At 41.9% G+C, this 20,293-nt stretch overlaps 1 protein-coding gene across 5 annotated transcripts in view; it reads left to right on the forward strand.

The window, feature by feature from the left end:
* LRRC4C (leucine rich repeat containing 4C) overlaps positions 1–20,293 on the forward strand; it is a 900,227-nt gene that overhangs the window by 654,680 nt on the left and 225,254 nt on the right. Inside the window, exon 4 of one of the 5 annotated variants that reach the window (XR_004000053.1) lies at positions 11,128–11,205. The exons of the other annotated variants lie outside the window; for them this stretch is intronic. The gene's annotated coding sequence lies outside the window, so the exon portion shown is untranslated. Of the gene's footprint in view, positions 1–11,127; positions 11,206–20,293 lie in introns of those variants that run through there. 5 annotated transcript variants of the gene reach the window in all.

Here is a 20,293-nt window from a genome sequence, read left to right on the forward strand (position 1 = left end):
TGCCCATAAAAGTGCTAGATGTCTTGTGGATGTCTGCTAAGATGCAACTGGATTAAAACTATCAATTAATTTAATAAAAATCATAAACATTAGAATGACCATACTCAGTCAGACCGATGGTCCATCTAGCCCAGTATCCTGTCTTGCGACAGTGACCAATGCCAAGTGCTTCAGAGGGAATGAACAGAACAAGCAATTGTGTCATCCAGTCCCTTTTGTCAGGGCTGGCTTTAGGAAGTGTGGGGCCCAATTCAAACATTGTCGGTGTGGCCCTGGCAGGGATGACTTAAAAAAAAAGAGGGGGGGAGGAAAAAGCCTTTCATTTCTTCCATGTATTATATACTTTCCATAACTATATAAATAATAAAATTATATATTATGTACATTGCATTATATATGCTGTTGATTGGTTATTAATGACTGCCGTTTCACATGTGTGGGTCCCTGCCACTCCCTGGGAGTGTGCACATGTGTGGATCCCTGCTGCTCCCTGCCCCCCTCATTAAAGCAGGTGTGCAGGGTTACTACCCTCGGAACTGCAGGGCAGCAGTGGACATGGAGCTGGTTGGAGGCAGGGCAGGGGCTGACTGGAGGCAGGGGCTGGCTGCAGGCAGGACAAGTGGTGCGGGGCTGGCTGGAGACAGGGGAGTGTGGAACGGGCTGGCTTCAGGCAGGGCCACAGGGGGTTACGGCAGGGGTTGGCAGGGCTGGAGACAGAGGAGTGCGGGACTGGCTGGCTTCAGGCAAGGGGATGCAGCAGGGGTTGGCTGAAGATAGGGCCGGGGGTGTGGGGCTGGGTGCGGGCAGGGGTGTGCAGGGGGCTGGCTGGCGTTGGGCAGGGCTGCAGGGATGTCTGGCGGGGGTTGGCTGGAGACAGGGCAGGGGGGTTGGCAGGGGCTGGCTGTGGGCATGGGGTGCACAGCTGGCTGCAGGCAGGGGAGGTGGGGCTGGTGAGCAGGACAGGGGGTGCAGCAGAGGCAGCTGGAGCCCCGGCCCTTTAAATAGCCCCCAAGCCCCCTGCTATTCCAGGGCTATGGGGACTATTTAAAGGGCCCAGACTCCCTGCTTCTACCTCGCCCCGGACCTTTTAAGTAGCCACGGGAGCCCTGGGGAATGCATGGGGGCAGCGGGGCTCCGGCACCTATTTAAAGGACCGGGATGGCAGAGGCAGCTGGAGCCCCAGCCCTTTAAATAGCCCCTGGAGCCCCCCGCTTCCCCCAGGACTCTGGGGGCTATTTAAAGGGCTCGGAGCTCCAGCCGGGAGAGCGGTGCCGCTGGGCTTGCCGTGCTCCGGACGGAGCTCCAGCTGGGAGAGCGGGGCTGTGGGGCAGCCCCGCTCCCACCGGCGCTTTGATCAGGGGAACGAGGCCACGGAAGACCCCAGAGCAGACCGCAGCCAGGGTAAGTAAAAAAAATGTAAAAGGCGCCTAAGGCGCGGGGGCCTTCTTAGGCGCAGGGCCTGATTTCCGGGAATTGGGAGAATCAGCCTAAAGCCGGCCCTACCTTTTGTCCACTACCAGCTTCTAGCAATCTAGCCCAGAGCATGGGATTGTATCCCTGACCATCTTGGCTAATAGCCATTTATGGACCCATCCTCAATGAACCTATCTAGTTCTTTTTTAACCCTGTTATAGTTTTGGCCTTCACAACATCACTTGGCAATGAGGTCCACAAGTTGACTGTGCTTTGTGTGAAGAAGTACTTCCTTTTATTTCTTTAATACCTGCTGCCTATTAATTTCATTAGGTGACTCTGGTTCTTTTGTTATGGGAAGGAGTAAATAACACTTCCTTATTCACTTTCTCCAGACCAGTCACGATTTCATAGATCTCTATCATATACCCTCTTAGTCCTCTCTTTTCTAAGCTGAAAAGTCTCCATTTTTTTAATCTCTCCTCATGCAGAAGCTGTTCCATAACCTTAATATATTTTTTTTGCCCTTCTATGTACCTTTTCCAATTATAATACATCTTTTTTTTTAGATGGAGTGATCACAACTATATGCAGCACTCAAGGCGTGGGTGTATCATGGACTTATATAGTGGCATTATGATATTTTCTGTCTTCTTATTTATCCCTTTCCTAATGGTTCCTAACATTTTGTTTGCTTTTTTTTACTGCTGCTGCACATTAAGTGAATGTTTTCAGACAATTATCCACAATGACTCCAAGATCTCTTTCTTGAGTGATGACAGCTAATTTAGACCACATCGTTTTGTATATATTCTTGGAATTATATTTTCCAGTGTGCATTACTTTGCATTTATCAACATCGAATTTCATCTGCCATTTTGTTGCCCACTCACCCAGTTTTGTGAGCTCCTTTTGCAACTCTTTACAATCAGCTTTGGACTTAATTTTTCTTGAGTAATTTTGTATCGTCTGCAAATGTTGACACCTCACCATTTACCCCTTTTCTAGATCATTAGTGAATATATTGAACAATACTGACCCCAGTCAGATCCCTGGGGGACACCACTATTTACCTTTCTCCATTTTGTCTTCTAACCAGTTGCTGATTCATAAGAGGACCTCTTCTCATACCCCATGATTGCTTAGTTTGCTTTAAAGCCTTTGGTGAGGGACTTTCTTCAAGTGCATTATATCCATTGGATCACCCTTGCCCACATGCTTTTTGATAACCTTAAAGAATTCTAATAGATAGGTGAGGCATGATTTCCCTTTACAAAAGCTGTGTTGACTCTTCCGCAACATACCATGTTAATCTATGTTTCTGATAATTCTGTTCTTTGCTATAGTTTCAGCTGTTTAGCCTGGTACTCAAGTTATGCTTACTGGCTTGTAATTGCTAGGATTGCCTGGAGCCTTATTTAAAAAAAAATGGTGTCACATTAGCTATCCTTCAGTTATCTGATATAGAAACTAATTTAAATGATAGGTTACATACTACAGTTAGTATTTCTGCAATTTCATATTTGAGTTTGTTCAGAAATCTTGGATGAATACCATCTGGTCCTGGTGACTTATTACTGTTGAATTTATTTATTTGTTCCAAAACCTCCTCTATTGACATATCAATCTGAGACAGTTCCTCAGATTAATCAGTTTATGTCCTGAAAATGAGTTACTCTTAAGAATATAAGAATGGCCATTTTGGGTCAGAGCTATCATCCATCTAGCCAAGTATCCAGTCTTCCGACAATGGCCAGAAGACCCTTACCACTATCTTAGTTAGTACGGCTACAGGCATATGAGAAGTCTTAAAATTATTTGTTTCTTTTAAACATTCCATTCAGAATCCTTGTTTGGTAGATCTGTTTCAGTGGATTGAATTCTGCAGGGAAACTACAAATTGTCTCCTAAATATAGCCTTTTTATTATTGCTATACTTACAGATTTTGCAAAGAAATTAAACAAAAACAACACAAACATGCATTGACTATTTTTTATTATATTTCCAATGTTAAATCAATCTCTAAGGATCTGGGTACTGCTGACCAGTAGCAGCATTTCATGCCTCGTTTGAATTTATTTGGGTACTACTATGTAGTTGTATTCCAGTAGTGAAGAGAATGAATGCTTGTGTGTACTGGTGTGTGTGCATTAATTTATGTAGGTGTGTGTACAGTAGTGCAGGCTTTCCCCTCATCCATTACTCTTTCTCTGGGTGAAAGATCCTATCTTCCAGCCCATCAATATTCACATCATAGCTTCTCTTGATCAAACACTGTCCTCTGTGTCAATGGGACTGGTTTTATTAGTGGAAGGTACAGGCTTTGTTTTGTGTCAGAAGTTTCACAACTGTCCGTGTTTGCTCGTTTGCCAAAGGAAAGTCAGAGAGGGAGTGGGAGGAAAAAATTCAGTGAGTCACCCATTAGATATTAATATGGAATATGTAAGTGTTGCTATTTGGTGCTAAGGATGGGAGTTGCTCTATTTGGAATCTAAGCTGAGATACAAAATGAAAATATATTGGACTTGTTGGAGGGCAGACCCTTGGAAAAAGCATCCCATGCTCTTCAGTACTGTTGACAAGCTTGGCAACATAGCTTTTATTAATTCAGCCAGTGCAAAGCACTTCCCTTTTAACTCACCTAATTGAGCTATTGCCTACAGCCTCCTGAGTGAGCCTTGGCTACAGAAACCTGGAGGACAATCACGTGTTGATTTGGGTTAGAAGGGGCTCTGCTAAGTAGTAATGTCTGATTTAGTTTTGACAGATGTATTGTTATTCTGAGTTGTAACAATTTCTTCACCTGCAGGAAGGGTTTGATACACCTCTGGAGAACTTTTGTTGGAATTGGTGTATTATTGATTATTTGTCAATCTGTTTTTCATACAGGCTTATGGTGCTATAAAAAGTCAAGACATTGCTTTCTTATACACCAGGCCTCATCTCGCAAGCAAAATAGGCAAAAGTCTGAACAATTCTTGTATAGAAGATCTCCAGGTTGTTAGAAGACATGGTAATAGTGATGTCGTAGGTAACATTTTTCCTTTTGAGTCCATATGAACTATTTCACCTGCGTATTGATAGAATGTGATATTCAGCTGGAAATGAAGTTAGAGAAGGTCTTGACAACTTTTGGTCATTACAGATGCACTGGTGCTTTTTGTAAAAAGTCAAGGTATTATTCTTAGTGTACTGGCCAGATTTGAACTGGCTAATTACATTCCGCTGCTCTAAATTGCCCTGCTCTTTCCACTGTATATAGTGAGCCTGATTCTCTGTTGCCCTGCACTTTGTGTAATCATTTACACAGTGCAAAGTGAGTGTGGAAATGCTACCAGATCAGAACAGTAGTGTTTTAACATTGCATTGGTGTAAGTGACTGTGTTAGGTGCAGGGTAATGAAGAATCAGGCCCACATTTTCTATCCTAAGTGCTCTCTGATGTGCAGTGTTAAACAGTTTCCATGTTCTACCCCAGAGGCGGCTGAAACAATTCCTAAAAATCTAATGAACTGAAGTGTGCTACCCATGTGCAGATGCTCCAGTGGAGGAAAGATGGCTTCTTTCCCCCACATATAGCATACCCATACAGGAGGCAGTCAATATACTGTCTTATAGCATCCCTAAGTTACAAAGCACCTCCGAAGGAGTAAATAGTGCATGCTACAGCCTCCTAAGGAGTGACACACGAATATGCTCCTCCTATGTGCTGAGCAGCTATTGGAGACATTGTTCCTCTCTGAGCTACAATGAATACCATAATTATCCCAAAAGATGGTGTAGTTTCATCTCCAGTATGGGCCTTTGCCTAATAGGATGATTAGGACTTAAAGGTTTATTAGAGAGCAATAGTTTGTCCCCAGTGTTCCTTAACATATTCTCCCTGCAGTCGAAATATCTCTGACTCCTTTCGTTCATTCTCTACGTTCTGTCTTATGCACCTCTGGCTGTGAAAGAGAATTTGGCTCGTGGTTTGAAACACACTTTGGAATCCTCCGGGAATCAAAGAGCTATATAATTGTGAGATGTCATTATTATTACAGTATGTCAACTCATTTTCCTGTGCAGATGAGTTTCTTTCTTTTACACTTGCTCCTAAAAGGGCTGAACAAAATCTATTTGCCGAAATCCAGGGGAGTAGCTAATTCCCTAGGGAAGCAGAAAAAAGAACCTTTCACTGACTCTTCTTTCTGAAATGCATCACTGATGTGCAGGGTGGGAACAAGTAGTAAACTTAATTAATAATGGATTTTTGGACCTCTCAGCTTCCAAAATGGAATGTTTCTCCCATTTTATAGAGTTTTATTTTATTAGCCACAAAAAGAGAAATAATGGTTCATTTAACTATGTCAAAGACAATCTAAACTCTATGCTATTTACTTTCCTTTGTATAAATTTTCATGCATTTTTAATTCCACCCCACTGGTTGGTAAACCAACCAGTGAAGTTATTGCTGCCCTGTAATGTATTTCAGTCATTTCTAATAAACCTGGACTTTAAGATGATTTATTATTATCTCTGTAAGCTATGAAAATGTATTCACTGCCTGCACTGGAGTAGGAGCTGCAGCCCTTTCATTACTTAGGGCAGATTTTAGTGAAACTGAACCAAACAAAAGTGACCAAGTGTAATACAATCAGTTTTTAACTTTGCAACTTTCTTCGATGGAGGAACACAATTCTATCTGACTCAGTCACACTATAAAATAATGTAATCCTAAAATATAGGTTTTGTGAGGTAACAGATTAAAAGGCAATGGGGTTATATAATCTAATATGAATATATTTTTTCATATTTTTTTAATTTCAAAGATTTTTTTTTCTATTTGAACTTTGTCCCTCTAGCAGTTTGTAGTCTCTTTCTCCTTGACTTAGTATTTTTTCTGGTAGTGCTCAAATTTCCTTTATGACTAAAATCAGAGAAGGATTAATAATTGGAAAAGTGTAGAAAGTAAAAATAATCAAGTAAAATTACAAAGTTCCACACTAAAATGTTTTATCATGAGATGCATAATTTTTCAATAGAAATAATCTTCCCTGATTGGCACTTGTACCATAATCATAGTTCACTCAGTTCTTAATTCCCTGAAACCATATTAGAATTATTTATTACTATTGTTGTTTGTTTTTGTGTTTACTACAGTAATGCCTAGGAACCATTGGAGAATGAGTCCCCATTGTGCTAGTCACTACACAAATGGAGAATAGTAGCTACTCCAGTCCTTGCTGTTGCAGTTCACAGCTTCCTAAGAGTTTCCTCTGTTTCTTTTACAACGTGCTTGCATCTAGAATCTTCCAGTTCCTGAAATCAGCAGCTTCTTACATCTCCAAACAATGCATGTATTATAAACTCTGTATGCAAATAATTGGCAACACAGCTGATGATTTTGACTGGCATCTCGGCAATTTTCTTTCAAGAAATCTTTCTCAATTCATCCTGAGTTTCCCTCACTTTCAGATTGCTCAGGTACATTGACAAGGTAACGTGGACAAGCTTATGCAGCCATTGTTCCTGCTGTCAGTCTTTTCTTATAAAATATACTTAGTGCTGGTAGAAAGTGAAAGGTTTATCTTAAAAGAACTGCCTTTGACCATAATTTCTAGAGTTGAGCTATTCAAGTAGCTAAGTGATTTCTTATGAAATTTCCCTTAAACCATTGTTATAATTCTTTCTCTCTGTATATGCAAAATACATACATTTATATTAAGCAGCTGCTCTTTCTGACCTGTTTACCGGAATCTGCCTAATTCAAAGCTTTCATAATTCAAATTTATATTACAATTCAGTGGAGCAGCTACTTTTAAGAGGGATTTCCCTCTATCTTCTTCTCCCCAAGCTGAGTTAAGGTACACCAAGGGACCATCTTATGAACAGCTAGCCCAGGCTAACATGGGTGGGTGTGTGCAAAGACTTCATTTCTAGGATACCTCTGCACTCCCATATTAAGCCCGAGTGTATGCTCTTTTTGCTGGAAGATATGGTCATCATATGGGGAGTTGAAGACAGTGACAACTGATTCTTTTTCTTTTCTTGTTGTGGAACAAATAACCTCACCTCTCTGTGACTCAATTTACGTATTTTTTTTTAAAGGTAGATAATGACAGTGTCAGAGAGGTGTTGTGAGGATTATTTTATATTAATTGCACTAACAATATTTTGGATGCTGTTCAAATAAATTGAAACACATCCCCTGCTCTGAGTAGCTCACAACCTAAAAAAGATTAATTAGTTAATGTTTAGAAAGCATGTTGGAGTGCTAACTATTATGATTCATTCAAATGACTACCAAATACCATTTCATGATATTCCGCAATTGCTACTCCGTATTTTACAGACACAAGCCAGATCACTGGTGGAAGGAACCTGGCACACATTTTATTGATACATGTCAGCTACAGTCAGCTGGCTTTTCATAACACTAATAAAAAGTAAATGACTGGCTATTTATTTTCTATTGCAGACCACAAATCTCATGAATGGATATTGACTATTTTGATTCTAATCTTTACTGTACTGCTTATACAATTAAGATCTCCTTGTTCATGACCTGAGGTGCTATTTCCACTATCAGATTGCAGTTGGGATGGAAAATCGGCATTTCTGCTTCCCAGATTCATGTCAAGTATACTTCCTCTGATTTGTGACATACATTTCCATTTGCTGAATTTGTTCAGGATGAGACCTGAAAATCTAAGAGATGGTGGGGGCAGATAATAAAAAGTATGTAATAGGTGGATTAGAGCAGCAAGAATGATTAGGGACCGCAGAGAATGATTTATGAGCAAATATTAAAAGAGCTAAATATATACTGTATAGCTTAGCTTAATGATGGATTGAGTCTGGGAAAAGGGATCTAAGGGAGAGACCTTATCATCATCTGCACATCACCAAGGGCTGAAATGTGCCAGTTAATTGTGCTGGGAATAAGCCACAGTGCATGGGTGAGAGGAATACACTCATAGCTCCATTCCTTGGAAAATCCTAGAGTGTTGTAACCTGCTCTCCCTGGCATGTTGGATAAGCTTCACGGGCTGGTGTGGAATGGAGTTAGGGGCATGATCCCACATCCTTGCCTCCTTTGGGATAATTTGTGTCTCAAGAGCCAAAGAGAGAGAGAGAGCACTTCCTGCCCTCCCCTGAATGCAAGGGCTCTGATTGTCTCTGGTTCTTGTATAGGGTACGGAAATAGGGAGCAATGAGAGGTATTTTGTGCTCACCCTCTGCCCACACCACCATGACTAAAAGCACATGCACACCCATGCAAGGCATTGGAACAATCAGGCCCAAAGTGCCAGGCAAACATCTTAGCGGAGCGATCTACCAGTTTCTGAAATAGCTTCCCTATTGGTTGGAACATTAAGCACTAGAAAATAAATGGCAAGGAGTAATCTGATAATGACTCAGAGATGGGCTGAATTATTTAATTGATCCTTTCTAACATTAGAAGTGGATCCTGGAATCTGAGCCCCATAGAATATAGGGGAATTTAGGGCCCAAATCTGGATACAGACTGTGCGTGTAGAGCACATATTTACATTATACTGGAACCTGAGATATAGACACCCTGAAATTTAATCTGAATTTCTGAGCTCCAGCCCTTTCCCACCTCTGACATCTGTAATCCCGTGAGCAATTGCCACTGCTATTGCACCATTCCTCTGAGCATCTCAAAGAAGGTGACAAACCTGAATGAATTAAGCCTCACAACACTTGTGAATAAAATATCTCCAACTTGCAGAGAGTTGAAATATGGCATAAGTGATGTACCTCAGCCCTGCAGATCAATTCAGTGGTAAACATGAGATTAAAATCCACAATTGCCAACTGTCATCTCCATACTCTGACCACAGGTAAATACAGCTACTGAGCTTCCCTATTTAGCAGATCTTCCACAGTATTTCTAAAGGTCATTGCAAGTCCATTGCTTCTTTAGTTCTGTTGGCAGTATTGTGCATTGTTTCTACTGCTGGATATTGGCTCATCTAACTGAATGCAGATTAGAAATTTATCCTGATTTGCAAACATCCATGTTGAACCACAAATTTAACCTTAGACATTGGCTGCAGGAAGTTCATTGCAGCGTTTCCTTAAGACTTGACTTCTAATTCTGCATGTTGTGAGCTGCAGGTTTATGTTGTTTATGGTTTTCATTGTTAATGGCTTTCATCTCTGAAAATCTTAGGCATAATTGCTTCAAACATTAATTGACACCTCCTCCCCCCGCTTTAGAACTCCTGTTGAGCTTCAGCTGTAAACTTAGTTTTTGCAATGACATTTATATTTTGTTTGGGTAATAGCCTGGTCTCTTACATTAATGAATTCTTTATACTGATTGTGTTTGCTTGCTGGATTTGTTTAAATAGCTTGTCCATATTTCAAGGTTAAATACCAAAAGTATTGCTGACTATTAATTCTTTCTTTGAATGATGTGCATAGTTTGATCTGGTACTAGCAATTAAATTAATTTCTACCACTAGTTTAGCCCAGACTTTTTTTAATTCCCCCTTTTTGTTATGAATATATGGCACTTATGCTCATTTTGATAGGAATGAAGAAAACTCATAAAAATGAACATCGAGTCCTCATTAAATTGATAAGTTGTAGAGGCCTCCTTTGATCCAGTATATTGAAATATTACATTCCTGAAGAATGAATTTAGCTATAAGAAATTCAGAAATGAATGCAGTGCACCCAAATCAATCAAAAGAACTTAAATATCTCAAGGGCAACTGGAAATGAAAATGGATAGTTTTTTTCCAAATGATGATAAACAGGAACATCAATATGACAAGCTTGGGGTTTGCCTCCACTAAAAGCCTAGGTCATATCTCAGGTATCATATGTCTTTAGAAATCACTCTAGTTTCCTGATTCTTCTAATCTAGATACTTGGAATCATGTAAGATTCCTTCCAGCTTGTTCCTCTTTATGAGTTTGTTTTTTTAGCCTTGACTGAAATTCACACTGGACCCAGGTATTCATAGCATCAGACAAGCCTAACTGATGATGTGTATCTCTGTCTCTAGAGTGGATGTTTCTGTTTTGAAAGTATCTGTATCAAAGGTATACACAAATCATTAGGACATATAAAAACTCATGTGGCAGGTGGGATAAATGATCTATTGCAAAATGAGCAATGAGGGAATAAATTCATCCCACGCCTATCATCTTCAGTGTATCTCTTGTTATACATATACATACTTTGCCTGGAGTGAGAGAAACAACTAATATTGATCCTTTTCATCTATCTAGGGATATGAGTCCAACATTCGTCAATTACAATATTTCATGTCCCGTGTTGCCAGCATTGGCACAACATTTGGATTAACTAAAGCGGCAAAGGTGCCTCCTCAGTAATGTATGGTTCTCATCCATACTCAGTAAACAATATGAATTTATTAAGTCCTCTAAACTACTCTCTGGGCAAAGAGATTATCTTGCTTTTGTTTTGTTTTTAAAGGATTTGCTTTTCCAAGTCTGTTGTGAATTCTCTTTGGTTTGAAAGTCCCATACAAGGATAGAAATAAATTCTTTCTGTTATCTGATGCATCAAATGTGTGGCTATCTAGCACTAGAATTGAAATTCCTTTTCACCTAGGCTAATTTGTCTCATTTGAGACTACTGAAAGCCCCTTAAAGCTCTCCAATTTGGAGAATGTGCCAAGATCTGATTGTGTCATAGTCTATTGCCTTACAATATCTTAAATCATTGCAGATATACAGCTTGATTGTCCAGATGTCAGAAGTCCTTGGATGTTAATGGTGAAATACACACACCTATGTGTAGCTCCACCAAATGCAAGTATATAATGTTTAAGTAAAGATGCCTGGCTGGATATCTAGACATACAAGTGCCTTAGTTTTGAAACTGGTCACAAAATTAAAAAGGGATGGGAGGGGAAGGAAAGGAAAAATAAAATATTTTCCTTTTGTATTTTTTCTAGTCTTGAAATTTTGCTGAAATAGCAACATTTGAAAAAATTCAGCCAGCTATACTGATTTGTGTCTGTGCAATGTAGATAGCTATAGGTAACAATATTTCAAAATATTCCTGATGATGTAATAGGTCTTTTCCCATCCCTTCTCTCTCTGACTGTATGAACTGTTCATTCATTCTAGGTGCATAACTGCATGGATGATTTTGCTGGAAACCCTGGGCTTCTGCTCCATTTACTAGATTCTCTGTTCACTAGAACTAGCATTTGCACTAGTGATTGTGATCCAACAAACCCCATGCTTAAATTTAAGGACATGAATAGTCCCATTGAAGTCAATGAGATTACTCATCTTCTTAAGTGCTTTGCCAGGTTGGGACCAGTATTATGATAAAATAGAATTAAAATTGGTGTAAATCCCATGACTGTTAATCCCAGAACTAAACATTGATGTTAGTTACATTTTGCATAACTGTCATTCAAAACTTTGCATGTTTCATTCAAATGATTTTAGATAAAATTTGGTTTTTAGGCATTTTTTTCCAGTTTTGATTGTTGTATATTTGCACCCCATAAGCTTACTTGCAGTCTGGGGTTCAGACAAATGCAAACATTAAAATGAAAATTCGGTTACAATGACTAAGCTTCATCTGGTTATAAAAGAACCATAAATTGGACCTACCTTTGCATGAAACCAGGCCCAGTTTTACTCAGAAGCAGGGGCGGCTCCAGGCCCCAGCATGCCAAGTGCGTGCTTGGGGTGGCATGCCACGGGGACACTTTGCCGGTCGCCAAAGCCGCGGGACCAGCACTGTGTCCCGATCATTGCCCCTTTCTATCATGCATCATGAAATCTGTCCATAGGTCTCATAATTCCTATTGCTGGAGCACAACTGGGACTGCAGAGCCTCCTCTCCTCAAATGCTGATGCGGCCCAGCAGCTCAGCATTGCTCCAAGTGGGGGATTGAAGGCGTGGCCACTTGGAAAGATGCACTGAGACCACCACACACGTCACCGAGCAAACAGGAAAGGGACTTTCAAAATTCCAAAGGAATTTATGGGGTGAGGATAATGGTTGGTCACCTGAGGGCAGGGCAGTAGAGTTCAAAACGATGACCAGAGAGGCAAAAACAGGCATGGTGGGACACCTCCGGAAGGCCAATTGCAGTGCTGAGGTCAACCAGGGTGTCTACACTGGCACCGCGGCGCTGTAGCCCCGGCACAGAAAACTGTATACCTCTCATCAGGGTGTTTTTTTTTACAGCAGTGCAACTGTGCAGTTTCTGCATGCTACATGACTTGTCAGTGTGTACACCTCAGGAGTTATACCGCAGAAAGCTGCTTTACTGCATAGAAACTTGCCAGTTTAAGGCCTGAGAATGACAATAAAGTTGATGAATGGCCTTCACCGTGCTGTCTTTGGACCTGGTTTTGCCAAGTCTGAGACATTCCAGGAGGCAAACACTCTCACTGCTTCATATAGCAGGCCCATTTAAGCAACGTGCTAAGTGATTTAATTCAGTTCAAACTGAGGTAGGGAAAAAATACAAAACACTGTGAAGCAGACTTTGCCAAGTAATAGAGCATGCCAATATCCTTTTGTTGGAAGGATAACATTTCATATAAATAATTGGAGCTACTGATTGCTCTGCATTTAGTGAGCCTGCTATTCAATTTATTAGGGTTGGAAGCATAACAGCGAATGATAATAAATCCCTGGAGGAGAGGAAGGTGTAGGCAACTCTGGGAATATTTAAATTCTCTTTTGGCTCACAATCCACACTTTCTAACATGCTCAATTCTGCTTAATGACAATGTTCATTTCTCCCCAACTTTAATGGTGCTGCATTTCCAACAAGGTCGATCAATGTCTCTACTCACTCAGATGTGTTTGCAGGAAACAAAGTGTTCTTTTTAAGGTATTTTGTGGTAGATGGGTCTGGGGAGAGGGAGATTGAACCACAGTTGCCAGGGTTGAGAAATACATTTTATTTTTCAAATCACATCTCTTTGTCTGGCAAGGCTCAGCCAATGATGACAGCAAGATCTATTAGGATGTGAAATAGTTTCATGAAAGAAGTGGTAGAATCTATCACTTAGTCTCCAGAATTGAAGTCAGTAGGTAGGAGCGTGGGATTCTTCCAGGAGAAAAAATAGGATGTTGTAGCAAGTAGTGTGGGTGATTTAGTAGATGACATTTTTCTTTCTAAGTCATAATGGAACCAGAGCCTTGGCCCTAGGAAAGGTGTGATGCATCTTCATGTGCCACCTTTCACACAAAGTAAATCTGAACCTAATGTATTGACCAAATTCCAACTCCAATAATTATGTTCTGTTCATTTAGAATCCCCTTGCTGTTTCAACTGAATTACTCCTCTTCACCTCTTTTTTCCTTAACTGTTGCAATGTTACTAGTGTTGTCATTCTAGCTGCTGTATCCCACAGGCTCAATTTCAATGCAAGGTGAAGTGGTCTCTGCACATTCCATGTCAGTGTTCTTCAGCTAGGTGGGAGTGTCTTTATTATAGGCACTGAGTGTTATTCAATGCAGTGCACTCTTCACGGAAGGTAAAATATTAAAGTTTCAGGATTGGGTATATATTTATAATTTTGTAAAGGACCTTGATATTTGCAAAACTGCCCTCTATACCAAAAAATAACTAACACTTACCCCAGCCCTTGATCTGGTGGACAATACCCCAACACCCAGAAGCATTCAGATTATGAAAGGGTCACCCACAGTCTTGTCTCATGTCATCCTCTTATCCTGTCTTGTTACTAGAGGGATATATTGGGAATCAGTGAATTAATCCCATCAAGGTAGAATACTGTCAGGTTGGCTAGAATGGGCTGCCCATCTTCCTTCAGATTTTATGAGCTAAATATTTTTGATAGTTTCATTTCTATTTCATTACCGTGCAAACAAAATGAATTGACAGAGAAAGCAATCAGCACATGATGCATCCTCCAGAACCTTTAATGTAAAATGTTGACTGCTTCTGCAAACACTGCCAATTATCAGAGGAACTCAAAATGGAAGCAACAGCCTTTTGCAAAATAAGCAGCAGGGCATTATGGACCACATTCCACATACCTATTACTGTGTGGAGAGTGCGCATAATATGTTGGAATATTTTATAAATCAATCATTCTGGACAAGAATCACATTCATACCACATAATAGCAATAATACATGCTGGTGGACATACTCTATGGGAGATTGGAATATTTACACTAAATTTTAATGAAATGCATGTTTATTTTTGTCAGGCTGTCCCCTCACTCTGTTCCTTTCAGTCCTTGTCCCATTCTGTTTTGCAAATCTGGTAGTTTTCCTACTAGTTTGTCTTACTGATGGGACTGGAGTAAAAGTATGAAAGAGCCCAGAGCTGAATGAGAAAAAACAACAACACTGGACTCATAGACTCATAGACTCTAGGACTGGAAGGGACCTCGAGAGGTCATCGAGTCCAGTCCCCTGCCCTCATGGCAGGACCAAATACTGTCTAGACCATCACTAATAGACATTTATCTAACATACTCTTAAATATCTCCAGGGATGGGGATTCCACAACTTCCCTAGGCAATCTATTCCAGTGTTTAACTACCCTGACAGTTAGGAACTTTTTCCTAATGTCCAACCTAAATCTCCCTTGCTGCAGTTTAAGCCCATTGCTTCTTCTTCTATCATTGGAGGCTAAAGTGAACAAGTTTTCTCCCTCCTCCTGATGACACCCTTTTAGATACCTGAAAACTGCTATCATGTCCCCTCTCAGTCTTCTCTTTTCCAAACTAAACAAACCCAATTCCTTCAGCCTTCCTTCATAGGTCATGTTCTCAAGACCTTTAATCATTCTTGTTGCTCTTCTCTGGACCCTCTCCAATTTCTCCACATCCTTCTTGAAATGCGGTGCCCAGAACTGAACACAATACTCCAGTTGAGGCCTAACCAGCGCAGAGTAAAGCGGAAGAATGACTTCTCGTGTCTTATTTACAACATACCTGTTAATGCATCCCAGAATCATGTTTGCTTTTTTTGCAACAGTATCACACTGTTGACTCATATTAAGCTTGTGGTCTACTATGACCCCTAGATCTCTTTCTGCCATACTCCTTCCTAGACAGTCTCTTCCCATTCTGTATGTGTGAAACTGATTGTTCCTTCCTAAGTGGAGCACTTTGCATTTATCTTTATTGAACTTCATCCTGTTTACCTCAGATCATTTCTCCAATTTGTCCAGATCATTTTGAATTTTGACCCTGTTCTCCAAAGCAGTTGCAATTCCTCCCAGTTTGGTATCATCCGCAAACTTAATAAGCGTACTTTCTATGCCAACATCTAAACCGTTGATGAAGATATTGAACAGAACCGGTCCCAAAACAGACCCCTGCGGAACCCCACTTGTTATACCTTTCCAGCAGGATTGGGAGCCATTAACAACTACTCTCTGAGTACGGTTATCCAGCCAGTTATGCACCCACCTTATAGTAGCCCCATCTAAATTGTACTTTCCTAGTTTATCTATAAGAATATCATGCGAGACTGTATCAAATGCCTTACTAAAGTCTAGGTATATCACATCCACCGCTTCTCCCTTATCCACAAGACTCGTTATCCTATCAAAGAACGCTATCAGATTAGTTTGACACGATTTGTTCTTTACAAATCCATGCTGGCTATTCCCTATCACCTTACCACCTTCCAAGTGTTTGCAGATGATTTCTTTGATTACCTGCTCCATTATCTTCCCTGGCACAGAAGTTAAACTAACTGGTCTGTAGTTTCCTGGGTTGTTTTTATTTCCCTTTTTATAGATGGGCACTATATTTGCCCCCTTCCAGTCTTCTGGAATCTCCCCCATCTCCCATGATTTCCCAAAGATAATAGCTAGAGGCTCAGATACCTCTTCTATTAACTCCTTGAGTATTCTAGGATGCATTTCATCAGGCCCTGGTGACTTGCAGGCATCTAACTTTTCTAAGTGATTTTTTACTTGCTCTTTTTTTATTTTATCTTCTAAACCTACCCTCTTCCCGTAAGCATTCACTATACTAGACATTCCTTCAGACTTCTCAGTGAAGACTGAAACAAAGAAGTCATTAAGCATCTCTGCCATTTCCAATCTCCCGTTACTGTTTCCCCCTCCTCACTGAGCAGTGGGCCTACCCTGTCCTTAGTCTTCCTCTTGCTTCTAATGTATTGATAAAAAGTCTTCTTGTTTCCCTTTATTCCCATAGCTAGTTTGAGTTCATTTTGTGCCTTTGCTTTTCTAATCTTGCCTCTGCATTCCTGTGTTATTTGCCTATATTCATCCTTTGTGATCTGACCTAGTTTCCATTTTTTATATGACGCCTTTTTATTTTGTAGGTCACGCAAGATCTCAAGGGTAAGCCAAGGTGGTCTTTTGCCACATTTTCTATCTTTCCTAACCATCGGAATAACTTGCTTTTGGGCCCTTAATTGTGTCCCTTTGAAAAACTGCCAACTGTCCTCAGTTGTTTTTCCCCTCAGTCTTAATTCCCATGGGACCTTACCTATCAGCTCTCTGAGCTTACCAAAATCCGCCTTCCTGAAATCCATTGTCTCTATTCTGCTGTACTCCCTTCTACCCTTCCTTAGAATTGCAAATTCTATGATTTCATGATCGCTTTCACCCAAGCTTCCTTCTACTTTCAAATTCTCAACAAGTTCCTCCCTATTTGTTAAAGTCAAGTCTAGAACAGCTTCCCCCCTAGCAGCTTTTTCAACTTTCTGAAATAAAAAGTTGTCTGCAATGCAGTCCAGGAACTTATTGGATAGTCTGTGCCCTGCGGTGTTATTTTCCCAACATATATCTAGATAGTTGAAGTCCCCCATCACCACCAAATCTTGGGCTTTGGATGATTTTGTTAGTTGTTTGAAAAAAGCCTCATCCACCTCTTCCACCTGATTAGGTGGCCTGTAGTAGACTCCCAGCACGACATCACCTGTGTTTTTTACCCCTTTTAGCCTAACCCAGAGACTCTCCACACTTCCGTCTCCTATGTCCATCTCCACCTCAGTCCAAGTGTGTACATTTTTAATATATAAGGCAACACCTCCTCCCTTTTTCCCCTGTCTATCCTTCCTGAGCAAACTATACCCATCCACACCAACATTCCAGTCGTGTGTATTATCCCACCAAGTTTCAGTAATGCCAATAATGTCATAGTTGTATTTATTTATTAGCACTTCCAGTTCTTCCTGCTTATTACCCATACTTCTTGCATTTGTATATAGGCATCTAAGATACTGGTTTGATCTTGCCTCCCAGCTTTGCCCTGACCCTCCTTCCTCTCTGCCATTATAGCCCGTGCTCCCTCCTGTTTCCAACCCATCTCCCAGGTCTTGTTCCCCACTTACCTGTGGGCTTTGCTCCCCTGTCCCCGTCGAACCTAGTTTAAAGCCCTCCTTACTAGGTTAGCCAGTGTGTGCGCAAATAAGGCCTTTCCCCTCTTCGAAAGGCGAACGCCATCTATTCCTAGCAGTCCTTCCTCGAATAGCATCCCATGGTCGAGGAAGCCAAAGCCCTGTAGCGACTGTATTAATAAAGATTCAATTAACTGATTTCAACTGAAAATGCATAAGCATGAGACAGTCCCCTTCATTGTAATGAGGGACAGATTTCATTTGTCCTAAAAAGTTCTTCCCATCAAGAGTCCCCAGCAAGATATCCCATTATAAGGAGACTCAGAACTAGCTCTCAGTGGTTGATCATACCCAAGAGCATGACACATGCAACTTCAGAAAGCTGCTTTTACTAATTGCATTATTTTTTTTTTAAAAATGTGTTCTAGTTCAAACAGGACTTAATTCAGGGAAGACCTATGGCCTGTGTTAAACAGGTCAGACTAAATGATCACAGAAGTTCCTCCTGGCCTCAGAATTTATGAAATTAACCATTTCATGTGTGAGTGTTTTATGCATTAAGGTCAGAATCAACAGTTTCCAACTGAATGAGCTGCAAGTCCTGACCTAGTTACTTTCTACACTGTGGGTAAACAACTAGCCGAAGAGGGAAAGATCTTCAGTTTTGATAGTAAATTCTTAATCTCTGTTTTTCTAATTTGACATGCAGAAATTGCATATGATACCCTACGATGCACCAGCTTTTTTTTGAAAAAATGACTCTTGTGTAAGTCAGGCCTGCACAACATATGGCCCACGTGGGCTCACTCTGCGACCCACGGGGGTGAGTAGGCAACTGGCATGGTGGGACAAGCCAATGGCTGGGTGATGGGTGGGTGGGGTGGTGAAGAGGCCAGTGACAGGCTGGGAAGTGAGAGTGAGCCAGCGGCAGGGAGTAGGGGCAGCAGCAGAAGATAAGAGGCCAGCGGTGGGCAGGCAGGTGAGTTGGCGGCAGGGGGAGCAGGGAGCCTGTGGCAGACAGGCAGGTGAGCTGGTGGTGGCAGGGGGGGCTGAGGAGGGGAGCGGGTGGCAGGGGATGAGGAGGCAAGCTGGGAGGGAGTGGAAGGATGACAAGCCAAGTGGGCGAGCAGTGGGGGGCAGGGGAGCCGGTTGCGGGGGAGAGGGGCTGAGGAGGCAAGCGGATGGTGGGGGGTGAGCTGAGAGGGTGAGGGGATGACGAGCCAAGTGGGCGGGCAGTGGCGGGAGGCTTTTGTACTTGCGGAGAGAGTGTGAGGAGGCAAGTGGCAAGTCAGTAGCTGACCTGTTCTACTGATCTTGTCTCTCATAAAAATTGGTCCTTTTTGCTGCTTTTCTCTAGGCTGGGGATTGTCCGAATGCTGCAAAGAGGGTGTTCCCAAGGGAAGGTGCTTGCTTCTAACCCCTGAGGCCATCAGTATGTCTGCTCCTCAGTCAGCCCACTTGACAAGTTTGATTGTCCTAGGTCTGGCTCCCATCCCCTCTCCAAGGGTTGCAGCTGTCTGGAGGTCCTGCCTTCCATGCCTTCCTCAGTCACACCGCATTCACTCAACAGGGCAACTGATCACAAATTGGGGGGAAGAACTTATTCTACTTCTAGCAAAAAGACATTTTTCTTTTACCTTAATTATACTATCTTATGGGCCTGCTATAACATATTACCAAGGTTCAATTCCGTTGTGTCGGTAGGGCGGGGAAGCGCAGCACTGGGGAAGGAAGGTTTGTTTCCGTGGAGTGGGCGGTGCTGGGGGGAAGGGTTTGGGGGGGCTGGGCGGCTGTGGGGGGAGGTGTTTTGGGGGGTTGGGTGGGGTTTGGCCTCAGCTGTTTTCTTTGGAGTAATATGGCCCTCGCTTAGGCCTAGTCTAAGTGTTTAATGGGGGATGCTGATGCATCTATCTAGGTACTTATATGGCCCCCATCATTATAGTATCTGAGCATCTCCTAAGTATTTGGAAATACCTGGATGATGAAAGAGTGATCGCTAGCAGCCTGCATGAATTTACTAAGAGAAAATCCTGCCAAACCAAATTAATTTCCTTCTTTGACAAGGTAACTGGTTTGGTGGATAGGGGCAAAGTGTTGGATATAATATACTTGGACTTCAGCAAAGCTTTTGACACAGTCCCACGTGACATTTTCATAAGTAAATTCATGGGCGGAGTGTGACCCTTGCATTTGGAGAGGCTGGGCATAAGCACCTGAAACTCCCTAGAAGCGGGGGGGAGGGCCACCAGCATCCAGATCACGACCCCACTCCATGAGGCCTGCCCCCACTCAGCCTTCTCCCCCAGAGACCCTGCCAACACTCCACTACACTAAACCCTAGGCCCCACTCCTGCTCGGCCCCTACCCCCACCTTCATCTCTCTGCCCCCTCTCCTGACGTCTCTCGCCTGCTGCCTATGCCTCTTCTCTTCCTCCCCCGAGGGAACCCCCACCAGCTGCTTGCACCTTTTCACACCCTCCTCTGAGCACACATTCCCGCGCTGCCAATGAGTAAACGGGAGAAATGCGGGCTCATTAGAACTACCATTTAGTGCATA

This window comes from Gopherus evgoodei, chromosome 4, assembly GCF_007399415.2.
Source record: "Gopherus evgoodei ecotype Sinaloan lineage chromosome 4, rGopEvg1_v1.p, whole genome shotgun sequence".
In the NCBI taxonomy this organism is placed as follows: Eukaryota; Metazoa; Chordata; order Testudines; family Testudinidae; genus Gopherus; species Gopherus evgoodei.